The sequence below is a fragment of the Silene latifolia genome, chromosome 11, assembly GCF_048544455.1.
Source record: "Silene latifolia isolate original U9 population chromosome 11, ASM4854445v1, whole genome shotgun sequence".
Lineage (NCBI taxonomy): Eukaryota > Viridiplantae > Streptophyta > Magnoliopsida > Caryophyllales > Caryophyllaceae > Silene > Silene latifolia.
Genome location: NC_133536.1, coordinates 136,140,450 through 136,157,884, shown reverse-complemented (window position 1 = coordinate 136,157,884; position 17,435 = coordinate 136,140,450).

Sequence of the window (17,435 nt, the reverse complement as noted above, 5' to 3'; positions counted from 1 at the left end):
GAGTTTTTTCAAGACGGTGCCATTCGGAAAGGCGTTCCGACGAAGACGGTGTTCTAGGGAGGCGTGCCACTTGAAGATTCAAGGGACCAAAGGAGTTGGTTTCCGAATTTGTAAGAGATCATTTGATTTTCTATTTTAGGATGGTCATACTAGGAATTTTATTTTGCCTTGCATTTCTTTTAATATGTTGCATGCATTGCCAAATCGCCATAACAACACATGCATATCATATCGAGTCTTCGACCGTGTCACTTATAATTATCGATAATTCGACTTTTAACTCACTTAAAACTGATAGATAATAAATTGACAAGACCTTTACTTTTAAAAGATTGAGACTTAGCCTTACCAAATAGTAGGAGTCCATGAATCTCAATTTCATAAGGGGTACAATACGATTTTTCGGGGTGCTTCTATTGACGTTGGGTAAGTGGGGGTAATAAACAATTATTACACTTCGAAAGTTTAGTTGATCTCAACGAAGGTATTTTGCGACCGTAGCCGCAATAGGTTCGGGCTAAACATGAATTTAATGTAAAATCATTGACCGAGAGTTCTAATTGTAGAATCGGTTAAGAGGGTTAACCCACCAAGTTATATTAGTGAAGGTGTAGAGGGCCCGTTGGCTCACATCCAAGTTAATATGAATTTTGGATCTCGGAATCATTTATTATAGTTGGGTAGAGGTCACTATATAAATGCTATACTTGTATTAATATTAACAAGTATTATAACGATAAATGTTAATTGTTTCCTTCATCTCTGTTTTTGTAGTTATTTTTCCGCAATGGATTCATCTAATTTTCTTACACCGATCACCATTAATTCGTGGCTCCAATCATTCAATGAAAAATGCTCCTTGTATGATAATGATACGACTAGAGAACTACGCTTTGGCATTGGTGAGGATGGAAATCTTTGCTACCTTACCAATTCCACACCTCCCACTCCCATATTCATGTCCACCTCTTTGGTAAGAGAATCTTGTGAGGAGAATCTCACAAATTCCAAGGCATCCTTATTTGTAGAAGCAAGGAGAAATATTATATTGAGTGGGAGTTCTAGCAAGAATGTCCTTGCAACTGAAAGTAGTAATGGTATTATTAAAGAAAAGGCAAAGAAGGGTAAGAAACCCAAACCCGATGATGGATTGGAAGTGGATAGTGAGACTACCACAACCAAAACCAATAAGGGTGCCCAATCCTATGATGAATGTCATTATTATAATGTCATGGGCCATTGGAAGCGAAATTGCCCCAAGTATTTGGGAGATATCAAAGATGGACTTGTCACTCTAGTCGGGGTTAAGTAATGTGGAAGCACTTAGCAAGGGTGACGTGGATCTCCGATTAGCAAATGGATCTAGAGTAGCCGCCATTTCAAAGGGAACCTATGTGATTGCCCTAGCTAAGTGATTATGTACCCACTTTGTCTAAAAACATTATTTTCATTTCTATGTTAGACATGGAAGGATTTTTCTTTTGCCATAAAAAACAATCGTTGTATTTTGTTTAAAATGACTTGGCCGTGAGCCAAGCCACTTCTATAAATGGTATTTATGTTTTAGACACTTCCAACTCAACTAAAGATATCTATAACCTACAATCCAAAAGACTCATAATAAGTGACCCAAATGAATCGTACATTTGGCTTTTTCGATTAGGTCACATAAATGAGAAACGCATTAAAAGGCTAGTGTCAACTGGATTTATTGGACCATTTGATTTTCAATCATATGGAATATGCGAATCGTGTCTCCTTGGCAAAATGATTCGTGCTCCCTTTAGTGGTAAAGGGACACGAGCAAGTGATTTGTTGGGATACATACCGATTTAAGTGGTCCAATGAGTATCACCGCTAGGGGAAATTATGACTACTTCGTCACTTTTACCGATGATTTAAGTAAATATGGGTATGTTTACTTAATCAAATATAAAAGTGAAGCATTTGAGAAATTTAAAGAATTTCAAAAGGAAGTAGAGAACCAATTGAACAAGAAAATTAAAGCACCACTATCCGATCGTAGTGGAGAATATCTTAGCAATGAATGTGATTCTCACTTAAAGGATTGTAGTATTGTATCACAACTCACTCCACCTGGCACACCTCAACTCAATGGTATAACAAAAAGGAGGAATCGAACTCTACTTGATATGGTTCGATCTATGATGAGTCAAACAGATCTACCAGATTTGTTTTGGGGTTTTGCAATTCGAACGGCCATAAAATCTTTAAACCAATGTCCAACCAAAGCTGCAGATAAGACTCCGTATGAGATATGGAAGGGAAAAGTCCCAAACTTGTCATATTTGAAAATTTGGGGTTGTGATGCTTATGTCAAGAATAAATCTACCGATAAGCTAGCACCCAAATCTGACAAGTGTTACTTTGTAGGTTATCCAAAGAACACTCGTGGATATTACTTCTAAAACCGTCATGAGAACAAAGTGTTTGTGGCTTATGAGGCTGTCTTTCTAGAATTGGATTACATTTCTAGAAGACAGAGTGGGAGAAAATTTGAACTTAACGAAGTCCAAGAACCACAAACTAGAGAAGAGGTACAAGAAGATGTTCCTTCATCGTCTAATCAAGTTATTGTTCCTTCCGAGCCTATGAGCTCAGCTAGAATTAGTCACCAACCCGATCGATACGTAGGTATCATCGAGATGGGCGACGAATTGGACGTCTTACTTTTGGAAAGTGATGAACCCGCAACCTACAAAGCTGCATTTTCTAGTCTAAAATTCAACTTTATGGCAAGAGGCCATGCAATCCGAAATAAATTCTATACATGAGAACCAAGTATGGGACTTGGTAAATTTGCCTAAAGGTATGAGACCCCTTCAATGCAAATGGATCTTTAAGGTAAAGAATGGTATAGAAGGGCATGAAGATGTCTACGAAGCAAGGGTATTTGCGAAAGGTTTCACCCAAGTTCATGGTTTACACTATGACGAAACCTTTGCCCCCGTAGCCAAGCTTAGATCAATTCGGATTATGTTAGCGACTGCCACATTTCATGATTATGAAATATGGCAAATGGATGTCAAAACCGCCTTCCAAAATGGGTATTTAGAGGAGGAAGTTTACATGACACAACCTGAGGGTTTTGTACATCTTAAAAATCCTAACACGGTATGCAAAATTAAGAGATCCTCTACGGTCTTAAGCAAGCATCAAGAAGTTGGAATCATTGTTTTAGTCATGTGATGAGAAAATGGTTTTCACTAGAGTTGTCGAGAAGCCATGTATTTACATGGATTTGAGTGAGAGTTAAAATTGCCACGTTTAAACATGGAATTCAGTGGGACAAATTATCTTCCATATTGATGTCATATTACTCATTGAGAATAACATGCTAACACTACCATTTATGAGGGAGTGTTTTGGTTTTTAATTCTCAATGAAAGATGACATATTGCATTCCAAAATTCCAAATCTATTATGACATAGGGAATTTTAGATTGGCACTTAGATAAGTATCCTATATTAATAAGATTCTTTATCTGTTTAATATCAACAAGGTTGAGTAGGTTATTCATATTGATGAAAGTGGAATTACTATGATAGAGTCATAGTCATTCACTGAACCAAATAAGTTGTTGATCACATGAAATCGATTACTAATGTTTCCGCCATTAGAACGATCATGTATGCCATTATATGCACATGTCGTGATGAATCATATGCTTGGAGCATAATAAGTCAATAACAAGTTAATTCGAATGAAGGTCTTTTTGAAAGCCTTAAAGAACATCCTTTAAGATTCTTGAGGAGAATTGGGGATTCGTTCTTATGTTTGGATGATATACTAAGTTGTGTGTTGAAGGGTTGCACAAAAATTAGTTTCCAAACTTATAAGGATTTAACGAAATCCTAGGCTGATTTATTGACTTAGGAGTAAGTGACTAGAAAAATGTTTTAGTTTCAACCATTGCAAGTTCTACAAACAAAATCTGAGTACATTGTGATAAAATGGTCAACATAGGGACTAAGAGTAGATCCCTCTACCATAGACTTTGTCACAAGTTATATGATAACAGTGGGATCATCTTCCAAGTATAAGAGCCCAAGTCTAGTAAATAGACTAGACATATACTTAGATAAATTCTTGTCATTAGAAATAACATTGAATAGAAGGAAATAGCAATTCGTAAAGTTGGAATATATGGATACATGGTATATCACTACTACAAATCCAGGCAACTACAACGCCCCTTTAACAACGAATATTCACGAAAATCACAATAAACGTTGTAGAATGCATGGCGCGAATTTTACTAAAATCAATTACAACGGGTATGGTTATAAAAACCGTTGTTATTAGTTTTAACAACGGGTCACACATGCGGAACCGTTGTTAATAATTTGGCGCAAAATTGGCGCAAAGTTAGTGAAAAGTAATAACAACGGTTATTTTTGAAACCCGTTGTTAAACCTTATTTAACAACGGGTGTTTTCTACAACCGTTGTTAAAACATATTTCACAACGGTTGTTGTTTAATAACCGTTGTCAATACCTTCCATACTATAAACCACACAAACACAAGTCACCGCAGCCACAAAACACAAACCTTAATACACAAACACAAACCCAAAGAAAAAGAGCCAAACACAAACACAAAACACACACTTTCTCATCGTCTCTTTCTCTCTTTCTCATCGTCGCTTTATCTTCTCGCCGTTCGTTGATTTCATCGTCTCTTTACGTACGTTACTGTAATTATCGGTTTGTTTCATCGTCATTATTTTATTGTTCTAATTATTTCATTTCAATGTATGTGTTTTTATCGACCATTAGGTTCCGTTCAAAGCATCTGCTAATTATTTCATTTCCATGTATGTGTTTCTAATTATTTCATTTCCATCTTCTTTTGCGTCCTTCAGTACGGATCGAGCATGTTTTAGTAGTTAGGGTTTGGAGAATATATTGAGATAATGGAAATGCATGTTAGTTGAGATAATGCAATGTATTTATACTAATGTGTGGGTTGAGTTGTTTTTTAATTAATATATATGTTAGGAAGTTGTGCCATATATGTTAGGAAGTTGTGCCATAATCGATCTTGATGATGACTGATAGATCTATGGAGTTGAAAAATGGAAGCAAATCAAACAAGCATAACTCAACACTTTCAAAATGATCATTTCATTTAATTTTAAACCAAATACATTACAAAGAATTATCGAAATCAAAAGATGTATAATAAGCCGGAACAACCCCGGTTAAGCGTAAAAAAACGCTTCTCAACCTGCCACCAATCACGCCACTCTGGTATACCGCTAACTTCCGGGTCATTGGCTTCATATTTTGCAATAACAGATTGAATATATGCAAGGACACGACTTGCATGTGGAGATAAGGTTGGAAGAGTACAACTCAACATATCTCTGGTCGCAGACCAAGTTGCGAGTATCAGGCCGACGAGGGTATGAAGATGATGATGATGATGAGGCTTTGTTGACAAGCCGGACCGCTTCACGCCTCTTAATCCAATAATTCCGTTGATGTTCAAGGGATGCTTTGATTAATGGGGTGTTGATCGGCGGAAGCCCTGGCGAGAACCTTCCCATCATCTTCAATCGTTTGTGTAAGCCATTCTTCGTTGTTGATAAAATTAGGGTTCATTGCCATGTTGTTTCAATTAATGAATGTTAGTAAAGGATGCTTTAATATGTTAGTAAAGGATGCTTTAATATTTATAGCTAGTAATATTTAATTTATTTTTATTTTTTAAGAACAAACAACAACGGTTATTTATAAATAACCCGTTGTTATAACTTTCCCCCCAAAATTGAGTCACACTTTCCACAACGGGTTTTTATACTTAAAACCGTTGTTAATATTTTTAACAACGGTTTCCTTAAAAAAACCAACCGTTGTTAAAACCTTTTACAACGGACGCTTTAACAACGTCCGCTTTTTTATATAACAACGGTTTTTGACCGTTGTTATAGGTTGTATCTGTAGTAGTGTATCCACTTACCAAGCTTTTATTGAAATTTAACTAGTGTAAAATGTACACTATAGATTATAAGATATGAAGTAGTAATAAGGTATTGACTATTCATATATGATAATCGCATTTATCGTTCGAGTTTCTTTAAACTCATCCATTACTTTGTTATATCCAAATGGGTTGTTGAGACAGTATTGAACCCCATTAAAGTGAACTGGATTGACATAATATGCGCCCCTGGTTACTTATAAGAGGTGACGTCTCGAAGTAACTAGAGTGTGATGCGATTGATGGCAAGTTCAAGTGCCATAGGGTCATATGGGATGACTAGTTGATCACATAGACAGACTGTATGAGACACTCTGTCGGGCAGTGACCGCTTATAGAGTTCTGGAAATTCATAAAGCCTAGTCGTGGCAAGAGCTACTAGAGACTATTTGCCCAAGTTGGCACAAGTTTCTGATTGGCTTTGATTTATACTCTACGACTGTCGTAACTGAAGTCAAATGAGTATATTTTGGGTGATGATGATCTGTGGCTAAATGAAGGGAATAGTGCGATAGGAATTGTCCACCCCCTTGTCAGGGTTGTTGAAAATCTCAGGGCCACTCGAGGAGAAGTGAACTGAAAATGCGTGTCCACGCTCGGAAGTTATCTACGGTAGATAATTCCGGTCAGACAGTTACTCTCCAGATCAAGGAAACCACTCAAGATATGATCAAATGCAAGTACGACCTGCAAGACACCTTGCATTGAGTGGGAGATTGTAATATGACAAGAGAATTGGTGACGCACACTTGTCTCGGACAAGTGGGAGATTGTTGGAGTATGTGTCCTCAACAATAGTGCGATCACATGTTTAAATCTCAAATTAAGAATACGTAAGAGATGATTCATTTATATAGTCAATTGATCAACATTAATCAGTGATGATTGGCTAACTAGAGTTTGACATTCCTGTCTTTTGACGGTGGTGATCAGTTGATCCCTTAAGGTCACACCTATAGGAGATTTCCCTTATTAGATAAGTTGATTAATTGTATATCGATACAAGTTGATCAATTCCTTAAATTAAACAATTCATTTTGTAAGTGAGAATAATTATATCTTATTGTAATTTGATTAAATAAGATTTATTTTAGTAATTAAAGATTTTATTACTAAAATTTGTTATTGTTTGTGAAATAATTAAGACAAGAATGAACGATTAAATATAATTACAAAATGTTGTGAATTATATTAACATGTCCCATTTTATACTATGTAATTGTGAATTACTAGACAATTTGTCATATGTAATTTAATTAAATTGTATAATGATATTTAATATGTTAAATATGCATTAGAATTAATTAATAACATGCTACATGCTACACGTGACACATTGTGTGACAAATGACAAATTGACAAAATAAAATGGATGTCCATTTTATGTAATGGATCGAAATGATGGAGGGATTAGAGGATAGTGGGTGATTTATTTTAATAGTTAAAATAAACATAATCATTTCCCTTATTCACTAGCCTTAAACACCTAAAGTTTATAAAAGAGAAAAAGGAAATGGAAGAAGCCATGCATTGGCTCTTGGCCACCACCCCAACCGGCCCCCCCTTCCTCTTATAGAGAATTGCTTCTCTATTTTTCTCTAATGCAATATTCATTCACCTTCTCACTTTTATCTCTCTAAAATTGGTTTTAGAAACTCTATAAATTGTTCATCTTTATTCTAATATTATCTTAAATATTGTTACTAGTGTAATAATACAAATTATTAGAATCATTTAAGGATACTAGTATATTAATCTAGTTAGTTGATATATCAGTTTTAAGGGAATAGTCTTGGGTGCAATTGTTAAGGAGCATGTTTACACTTGAGGTTGGAGGATCATCCATCATTGTAAAGCTCAAGAACAAATAAGGAAGGTGTCCTTATTTGTGCCCTAATTTCCGAACCAAAACAATGTAAGAACCTTTGTTTTCTTATTTTATATCTTATTTAGTTATGCATGCACTAGATCTTTAGAACACACATTAAAATGTTAACTTGTTCACCATTAGAAAAGTCTAATAATAGGTATATGAACCTAACATTTATATCTTATTACGACTCGTTTTTGCATGCTTATTAATCGATTAAATAGCTCATTTAATTACTAATTTATAATAATTAGTCGTCTTAGTTTTATTTAATAATTAGTCTGGTTTTTATATCATATTAGCATTATTACTATTATTACTTTTATTTAATTAATTATAATTTGTAGGTGAGGCGTATAATAAAGTGGAGATTCGAGCAAGTAAAACGAGACGGAATCAAGACGTGTCAAAGGGAATAAAATAAGAAGCATTTCAAGTCAACCCTTGACCTTTGGAAACAAAATCACAAACTCTTTCCCTGCTTCTTCGTTTCCTGCAATTCCAACAAATATCTTCACCATCTCCATTAACAAATCTCCATCACCATTCCGTTTCATCAACATTAGACCACCATTTCCGTCCTTCACCTTTTATCACCATCAAACTCATTAACAAGCATCAGCAACAACTCAGTTCATCCAATCACGCGCAACCGTGCTCAACTGCTCCCTGCTCGCCTCGACTCACCGTGACGATCCCGTGCGGCCATCACAACCAGAAGCTGAGCTCAGTAGTTCACCACCTCTGCCAATCAAATCAATCACAACAGTTCATCTTCTTCACCACCTGTACCTGCGAATAACCCATCAATCACATTGATACCCGATGCTTTAGCAGCTCCGCTTGAACTTGGAAATGAAGGGAAAAAAGGAGGAAGGCGGGAAGAGTAGTTGTGTATGTGCTCACCATTGCTGCTCCTTGAATTCGAATCACCAATAATGAAATCGGAATCAAAACTGATATAGAGGAACTCCTAGATGGCCCACCGACTGCTGCCCTCCAACCCGGTTGGGAATACATGCAGTATTTCTCTTATTCACAAAGAACTCCCAACCGGCCTTGTCACCGGTGGCCGGCCAACCGGCTCGCAACACATCTCGCATCACAAGTGCACTCCCAGATGGGTTACCGTCTGCCGACACCTCCACCGGCTCCCACTGCCACCAAATTCAACACTTAGTTTCCAATGATCTCCCAGACGGTGCCACCACCGACCGCCGGTGGGCCAGCTGGGACACCTTTGCTGCGTGTTCCCTATTCGTGAATCCCCTTTCCCCTTTTGATTTGGTTTACAAGCACCGTGTATTTTATGTTTTGATGTGGGGTGAGATTTAGTAGTAGTAGTAGTATTATTACTATTACTATTACTATTACTATTACTATTACTACTACTATTACTACTACTATTATTATTAGTAGTAGTAGTAGTAGGATATTTACCCACTCTCTCATTATAATTAGCCTTCACACTTTACATTACCAATGACACCTTAAATTACCTTATTACTACTCCATTACAACATTGAGACCATAGAATTAGAATAGCTTAGATTATTTCTCTCTCAATATCTTAGAACCCTAGTTTTTATTTTCCTCTCTTTGAACTTTCTTCTTAGTTAAAGTTGAAATATTTACTTAAAATTGTTTTTGTAATTTTCTACCGAATTAGGTTAAGTAGGGTCAATGTGGTCTTACTCGTTGTACGTTGATTGAGTTGTTTACGTTTAATGCTTAATAAGGAAATAAGAGATGCAAGTAAAGACTATTATAAGAGATTTGGTGTCGCGGAAAACCCAATGTGGGAGACGACCGCGGGAAAGGACGGTACCCTTCCAATGATTGCACTAGCTTTAAGAGGGAGGTCGAATACTGCAGCAGGAGCCAGGGACCAGGGCAACACTGATCAGACAGCAGGCAACAATCCTAGTCACCCTACTCTGTTAGCAACCCCTGCCAGGCGTGCTTTGGGAGGTCACAGGTGCCAGTTCATGCTCAACCACCAGCTGCCACCTTGGTTAGCTGAAACCTTGATCAATTAAGCTCAGAAGAGTCCTAAGGAGCCAGGCCAATTCACACTGCAACCAAGAGAAATTCAAGTTGAAAGTCAAGCTGCTGAAAGGGACATAAAGCATAAAGCATATTACCATTTCTGGCTAAACAAGGAAGGAGTTGTTGCTGGGATGCTTTTGCTTGTCTCTCCATATTTCAGATACCACCTAAGAGCCAAAGTTAAGACCCTACTATACCCATTCATCCTTATACTCCCAGCCAAATCAACACAACAGCCTAGGAAGCAACATGTCACTATCAATGCAGACTTTCTGTTGTTTTATTGCAGTTTCCTTTAAATCATTTTGTCATCATTGTAAAATATTTCCAGTACTTTAATTATGTCCTAAGAACTAATTCTGGCCCTTGGATGAGATTTCTAGGTTATAGTTTGTAACAGAATTCCAAGAGGAAGGCCTATATAAGGACCTCTCCTCCAACTGCATTCAGGCAGCTTTTGATGAATATTAAACCTGAGTTTTCTCTAAATTTTAAATCTCTATAACTTATGCTTAGTCTGTAGTTAAGAGTCGGGCCTGTTAACATCTTGTTCTAAGACTGTAGGTGTTGAACAAAGTCTGTTAGTAAGGTTCATTCAATCATGTGCTCAGACTGTGGGTTGTTTGGTCTTGTTGTTAACTTGAATTGGTTTTATCTATGCTTGGCTGTGATAAAATCCAGTTTAAGTTGTCCAAATTGTTAGCTTGCTTCCCTTTGAATATTCTGTGCGATTTGAGTTGGTAATTATATCCCTTGTTCCTTGTTTCAGTCTCAATATCAATCCTGTGTCAGTTTGCCTGATTTTCTTCTGTCAGGCAACTTTAATTAATTTACCAAAAGTACCTAGAAGGCTTCAAAATTCCTGAAATTTTAATCAGAGTTAGTTTACTAATCTAACTAGCTTGTCACCAAAATTCATGATTTTTGCAAGCCATTTGGTATTTTTATTCAAATTCTAAAAGTCCATTGCATCCTGAGAATATCAGGTCAGTCAGGCTAAGTTAAAGTATCAGCCTTAGTGTCAGGCCTGGGGTTTGACACTACAAATTTGGTAATCAGAGCAAGGTTTAACACAATTCCACCTTTGCGTTAGTCTTGGGTTGAGAGAAACTGTGAGTTCATTATCCCTACCTACAACAAAAACACAAAAAACAACCATGAGTGAAGAGAGACTTGCTGGTATTGAGACCTGAATAGAAACTCTTGCATGAAATGTGGACACACTACTCAATGTTGTTCATGTAGTGATGGAGAGGTTTCCAAACCATGATCCAAGAAGACAGCCCCCTCCTAGAGGAAGAGGTAGAGGCAGAGGCTTCTTTATGGGAGCAGGGAGAGGACAACCACCACCTGGGTATGAATCAGAATCTGAGGAGAGCATTAGAACATAAGAGGAGGTTCCTGAGCACACAGACAAATATTTAAAGGTAGAAATCCCTGAATTTTCTGGTAGCCTAAATCCTGATGATTTATTAGAATGGATTAGGGATATTGAGAAGAATTTTGAGTATAAATGTTACACTGATGTTAAGGCCTTTAAAGTTGCTGTCTTGAAACTAAAGGGATATGCTTCTCTTTGGTATGATAACGTGAAACACCATAGGATTAGGGAAGGAAAATAACCACTTAGGTCTTGGTCTAAGCTTAAGAAAAATATGTTGAGTAAATTTGTCACCAAGGATTACACTCAAGATCTCTTTATTAAACTGTCCAAACTTAGGTAAGATGAGAGACCAGTTGAGACCTACCTGAGGGAGTTTGAGAAATTAACCTTGCAATGTGAAATTAATGAAAAGCCTGAGGAAAGGATTTCTAGGTTTCTGGAGGGTCTTGATAAGAATATTGCTACAAAGGTTAGGATGCAACCCCTGTGGTCTTATGATGATGTAGTTAACCTGTCTTTGAGAGTTGTAAAAATGGGAAAGGTTAAGCCTGCAGTGTCTAAAACTACCACTAGACCTGCATTCAGGCCTTTTACTGGTCTCAGGATTGGCAGTACACCTAAACCAGCTGCACCACCTACACTAGATAAAGGGAAAGCCCCCATGAACCAGAAAACCAAACCACATGTGACTGAGGGAAAGATCAAATGCTTTCAGTGTCAAGGATATGGCCACTTCAAGAAGGATTGTCCTTCTAAGAGAGCACTGACAGCAATGGAAGTAGAAGAGTGGGAAAGGGAAGGATTGGTTGAGTATGAGGAGGAAGAGAACCTAGTGCTAGAAGAAATGGAAACTGAGGAGGAATCAGGCCAAGATCAGGTTGTAGCTCACCCTGACACAGGACACAACTTGGTTATATGGAGAGTTATGCATTCACAACAGGCACCCTTAGAAGCTGACCATAGATCCCTGATCTTCATGAGTAGATGCATAGTTCAGGGAAGGGTTTGTAACTTGATCATAGATAGAGGGAGCTGTACCAATGTGGCTTCCATCACCATGGTCAACAAGCTAAATTTGGTGACTCAGGATCACCTAAATCCTTACAAACTCAGATGGTTAAACAAGGGAGCTGAGGTCAAGGTTGACAAACAATGTCTAGTTCCATTGTCTATTGGAAAAGTGTACAAGGATGAGGTACTGTGTGATGTTGTACCCATGGACGCTTGCCACCTGCTGTTAGGGAGGCCATGGGAGTTTGATAGGAGTAATACTTATCAGGGGAAGGAAAATGTTTACTACTTCAAACATGAAGGTAAGAAGGTAACCTTGACCCCCTTACCACCAAATCAAAGGAACTATGGGAGTCCAAACATGCCAGAAGAGATCAGTGGTGTACTGTTCTTATCTGAGGCTGGCATGATCTAGGAAATGAAACAGGAGCAACCTGTATTGATCCTGCTATCCAAGGAAGTAATTGAAAAGGAGGGTTCAAAGTTGCCTGCAGAAATTGAACCTTTAATCCATAAGTTCAGGGATGTTTTTCCAAAGGAACTAGCTAGTGGAAGGCCACCCTTGAGGGGAATTGAACACCATATTGATCTTGTACCAGGTGTTGTACTGCCTAACAGACCTACTTATAGGAGTGATCCAGCAGCCACCGAGGAGTTACAACACCAAATTGAGGAGCTCATGAGCAAGGGCTTTGTCAGGGAATCTCTAAGTCCTTGTGCAGTCCCTGCATTGCTTATTCCTAAGAAAGATAGAACATGGAGGATGTGTAATGACAGTAGAGCCATTAACAATATTACTGTCAAGTATAGATTCCCAATTCCAAGACTTGATGATATGCTTGATGAGCTGAGTGGTGCCAGAGTTTTCTCAAAAACTGATGTCAGGCAAGGGTACCATCAGGTGAGAATCAGGGAGGGAGATGAATGGAAGACTGCCTTTAAAACAAAGCATGGGTTATATGAGTGGCTTGTAATGCCATTTGGCCTCTCAAATGCACCCAACACTTTCTTGAGGTTAATGACTGAAGTGTTGAGGCCATGCTTAGGACAGTTTGATGTGGTGTACTTTGATGACATACTGGTGTACAACAGCAGCAGGGAAGATCATGTCAGGCATCTTGAAGTGGTTTTTAAGATTCTCATGGAGCAGAAGTTGTTTGGCAAGCTAGAAAAATGCACCTTCATGGTTGAAGAGGTGACCTTTCTAGGTTACATTGTATCTGGAAGGGGTATATCAGTGGACCAGGAGAAAATCTCAACAATTCAGTCCTGGCCAGTCCCTAAAACAATCACTAAAGTTAGGGGATTCCATGGATTGGCTTCCTTTTACAGAAGGTTCATTAAAAATTTCAGTTCAGTTGTGGCACCAATCACTGAGTGAATGAAGAAGTGAGAGTTTCAATGGACTGACAATGCTCAGCAGTCCTTTGAAAGAATTAAGAAGTTAATGTGTGAAACCCCTATCCTGAAGCTGCTAGATTTTGATCAGCTGTTGGAAGTGGAGTGTGATGTCAGTGGAGTTGGCATGCAGTTTTAATTCAGGCTCAGAAGCCAGTAGCCTATTTCAGTGAGAAGCTAAATGAAGCTAAATTAAAATACTCTACCTATGATGAGGAGTTTTATGCTATCATCAGAGCCCTGATGCACTGGAACCATTATCTTAAGCCTAAACCATTTGTGTTGCACTCAGACCATGAGGCACTAAAATATATCAATGGTTAACACAAATTGAGTCACATACATGCTAAGTGGGTGGAGTTCTTACAGTCATTCACTTTTTCCAGCAAATACAAGGAGGGAAAACAAAATTCAGTGGTAGATACATTATCCAGAAGGCACTCCTTACTATCGGTCATGGGAAACAAAGTCCTTGGGTTTGAATTTATGAAAGAAATGTACAAGGAAGATCCTGATTTTTCAGAAGAATGGATAACTCAAACTGAGGGACAAAAGATCCTAGGGAGCAAGTATCTCTTGCAGGAAGGGTTCTTGTTCCAGGGCAACAAGCTGTGTGTGCTTTGAGGATCTTACAGGGATTTGCTGATAAAGGAAGTACACTCAGGAGGCTTAGGAGGTCACTTTGGGATCCAGAAAACATTAGACATTCTTCAGGATCAATTCTACTGGACCAGGATGATGGGAGATGTCCAATTCATTCTCAGAAGATGTTCAGTCTGTCAGCAAGCCAAGAGCTCTTTCCAAGCTGGTCTATATACTCCTTTGCCAGTGCCTGATAGACCATGGGAAGATGTAAGCATGGATTTTGTTGTTGCCTTACCCAGGACTCAAAGGGGCAAGGATTCTGTGATGGTAGTTGTTGATAGGTTCAGCAAGATGGCTCATTTTGTGGCATGCAAGAAGACTGAGGATGCTGCCAGTGTTGCTGAGCTCTATTTACAGGAAATTGTGAGGCTGTATGGGGTGCCAAAAACCATAGTGTCTGACAGGGACACCAAATTCATGAGTTATTTTTGGAAAACCCTATGGAGGCTTCTGAAAACAAAGTTGTTGTTCAGTACATCTCACCACCCACAAACTGATGGCCAAACTGAGGTCACAAACAAAACATTGGGGAGGATACTGTGATGCATAGTCAGCAAATCCTTGAGGGATTGGGATTTGAAACTGTCACGGGCTGAGTTTGCATTCAACAGGGCACCATCCGCTGCAACTGGTCATAGTCCATTTGAGATAGTCTATGGGGTTAATCCACTCATGCCTTTAGATTTATCTAGTGTTCCAAGAGAGGAGATGAACTTTGATGCTAAGGCCAGAGCTGATAAGATGCTAAAACTACATGAATCAGTCAGGAAACAAATCGAGAAGGCTAATGAAAGGTACAAGAAGCAATCTAAGGTCCCTCAAAGGAAGAAGGAGTTCATGCCAGGTGATCTGGTCTAGATTCATCTAAGAAGCGAAAGGTTCCCAGCCATGAGAAAGAACAAGTTAATGCCAAGAGCTGATGGCCCATTTGAAATTTTTGAGAATATTGGATCAAATGCCTACAAGGTGGATTTACCAGGTGATTATGGAGTACATGGTACTTTCAATGTGGGAGATCTCAGTCCTTACTATGATTCATATAATGAGGAGGCTACAGGCTTGAGGACAAGCCTTGTTCAACCAGGGGAGGCTGCAGCAGGAGCCAGGGACCAGGGCAACACTGATCAGACAGCAGGTAACAATCTCAGTCACCCTACCCTGTTAGCAACCCCTGCCAGGCCTGCTTTGGGAGGTCATAGGTACAAGTTCAAGCTCAACCACCAGCTGCCACCTTGGCCAGCTGAAACCTTGATCAATTAAGCTCAAAAGAGTCCTAAGAAGCCAGGCCAAATTCACACTGCAACCAAGAGAAATTCAATCTTAAAGTCAAGTTGCTGAAAGGGACATAAAGCATAAAGCATATTACCATTCCTGGCTAAACAAGGAAGGAGTTGTTGCTGGGATGCTTTTGCTTGTCTCTCCATATTTCAGATACCACCTATGAGCCAAAGTCAAGACCCTACTGCACCCATTCGTCCTTATACTCCAAGCCAGATCAACACAGCAGCCTAGGAAGCAACATGTCACTATCAGTGCAGACTTTCTGTTGTTTTATTGCAGTTTCCTTTAAATCATTTTGTCATCATTGTAAAATATTTTCAGTACTTTAATAATGTTCTAAGAACTAATACTGGCCCTTGGATGAGATTTCTAGGTTATAGTTTGTAACATAATTCCAAGAGGAAGGCCTATATAAGGACCTCTCCTCCAACTGCATTCAGGCAGCTTTGATGAATATTAAACCTGCGTTTTCTCTCAATTTTAAATCTCTATAACTTGTGCTTAGTCTATAGTTAAGATTCGGGCCTGTTAACATCTTCTGCTAAGACTGTAGGTGTTGAACAAAGTCTGTTAGTAAGGTTCATTCAATCATGTGCTCAGACTGTGGGTTGTTTGGTCTTGCTGTTAACTTGAGTTGGTTTTATCTATGCTTGGCTGTGATAAAATCCAGTTTAAGTTGTCCAAATTATTATCTTGCTTCCCTGTGAATATTCTGTGGGATTTGAGTTGATAATTATATCCCTTGTTCCTTGTTTCAGTCTCAACATCAATCCTGTGTCAGTTTGCCTGATTTTCTTCTGTCAGGCAAGTTTAATTAATTTACCAAAAAAACTTAGCGGGCTTCAAAATTCCTGAAATTTTAATCAGAGTTTGTTTACTCATCTAACTAGCTTGTCACCAAAATTCATGATTTTTTCAGGCTATTTGGTATTTTTATTCAAATTATGAAAGTCCATAGAATCATGAGAACATCAGGTCAGTCAGGCTAAGTTAAAGTATCGGTCTTTGTGTCAAGCCTGGGGTTTGACACTTCAATAACAGTGACGATGGCATGATAAACTAGCTAGCACAATATGTTGGTGTTTGTATTATAGTTCTTGAATGAATATTCTTCCTTGTATTCTTGGCTATTTAAAGGGTAGGAACCCTAGACGTGTCCTACTCCGTTTATGGTAAGCAATATTAGTCCTATCATGCTTCTTTCCATAAATACCACCTTGTATCCTATTCTCCCTGATCTCCTTGAAATCTCCCTGAATTCTCCCTGACGACTCCACAACACGCGGGCTTCTTCTATTCATAGGCCTTTTGTAATTGCCAATCTTCCTCAGCCCAACTCGTTAAACGAAACCAGTTGGGCTTGCTCTTTATTAGGCCCATACAGTTTGCCCCTAATTCCTTCTGAGACACGTCTCGAGGCGTCGAATAAGGAATTACAGATTTTTAAATCCTGCGCTGTCTTTCGCACATCTTCCCAAGCACTCATCATTGCCCCTACCCCTTCTCCTCATTTATCGCGCTCTATTCCCTCTCTCCTCCTTTATAATCTTAACTACCTACCCTACTCTTCTCATTAAATCTAAAATTTAAAACCTTACTTCTTCTCTAAAACCCTTCTTCTCCCCCCCTGCTTCTTCGCCGGATTTCGCCATCTTCACCGCCGTTCCATTTCGCCAGGTACTTCTCCATTCTTGCAATCTTTCTTTGATCCTCTTCTTCTTTCCTTCTTTGACCATGGTTAAAACTCATCACACTGCCTCGACCTCTGCTTCGGTCGACCAGAACCCAG